At 33.9% G+C, this 1,538-nt stretch overlaps 1 pseudogene; it reads right to left on the bottom strand.

Annotated features, from left to right (window-relative positions):
- Nucleotides 1-515: 515 nt before the first annotated feature.
- LOC21383796 lies at nucleotides 516-1,403 on the bottom strand (annotated as a pseudogene).
- Nucleotides 1,404-1,538: the final 135 nt, after the last annotated feature.

Here is a 1,538-nt window from a genome sequence, read left to right as displayed (position 1 = left end):
TTTTTTTTTTTTTTCTCTTTCATTTTAGTTCTTTTTTTAATCTTTTTTTGACTACTTACCTAAAAAACTTTATTTTTTTAATTTTAGATTTTTTGGACCATTATATGGTTTTAATAATAACGCGATAATTAAAACTTAATACACGATTGCTCCTCATGTGCATAGCACGTGTCTTCAACTAGTACTAGTAAAAGGCATGAAAAAATGAGAAATGGAATTTACGTTATATTCTAGAGTTAATTATATATATGTCCATTTTACAATAGATGAGAAAAGAAATGTCTACAAGTTGCAATATTTGTATATAAGTCTGTAAAAATAATTCGTAATCACATTTTTATCTCTAGTTATAACTACTTTTTAAAATCAGTTATATAAATTCATAATTACTTAAATAAATAAATAAATATATTTAAAATTATATTATGTTAGTAACCATAAAATAGACAGATTGATGTATTGATGAGGGGATCCATAATCGTCACATAATCATTAATGTATTTCCTTTCGCAATGTCACTGCTCAAAGGCAAGTAAGTTTTTTAATGCAACTTCTGCAGCATCACTAGATAATATCAACTCGGGAATCTCCAAAATCCCATTAGAGAAAACAATGTCAAACAAATTTTTGCTGGACCCCACCTTTAACTTAACACCAGCCTGGTGTAGCTTCGTTATGCTTGGTGTGGTTATACTTTTTAGCTCCCCTTCCTTTGGCTTCAAGGGAACATACAATTCTCTCAATAAATCAACAAAATGCTGTTTTTTAGAAGAACATAATCGGTCCAAATTTTCATCCATAAGCGCTTGCTTCTTATGAAAAACTTGTAGCAAAAGCTTGATGATTGAAGGCCTATCATCATTGCCAAAGATCCTCAAGGATGAAAAAGGGCAGCTGATTCTCAATCATCTGTAAATCATGAATGACGTCCTACGACAACCATGGATTACGAAAGATGTAGTTATCATCCTCAACTCCATAATTATTTGATTCAGCCCTCAACATGAACTCAATGATAAAAACAGCATCCACTAGTACGATCTCTGTGAGTTCATCACTTGTAAAATCTATAAGTTCAGCATAACAATCGCGCAATTCTGCTTCTTTTTCCTTTACAATCCTTACGTAAAACTCCAAGCTTTGGTTGGTGTGTTGGAGATAAGCTTGTAACTATCTTCCATCAGTTTTAAGCTTTTATTTCCATGGTGGAGTGGACCAATGGAAACCACCTTGGGTGTGTACACCTTTGAGTTCATATTCCGTAGTCGGTCAGGCACTCTGTAGATACAACGGTTGGAGGATAAAGGAGACAACCTCTGCAACTTCGTTTGAATAGAAGTTGCCAAGGGAATATACGGGTTTTCAGTGTCGTTTGCAACATTCTCGTATCCATCATTTTCCATCTGCCGCTCTTGTTACGTACGGATGAAGTCAACGTTCCTAACACCAAAAAAATAACCAACCTTTCCTGTAAGATCACACAATCCAACATAAATGGAATGGTACCAATGACACCAAAAGCGAGCAAATTTACAGTC

Source organism: Morus notabilis, unplaced genomic scaffold (genome assembly GCF_000414095.1).
Source record: "Morus notabilis unplaced genomic scaffold, ASM41409v2 C11421732, whole genome shotgun sequence".
NCBI lineage: Eukaryota > Viridiplantae > Streptophyta > Magnoliopsida > Rosales > Moraceae > Morus > Morus notabilis.
This window is presented reverse-complemented; position numbering and strand designations above follow the sequence as displayed.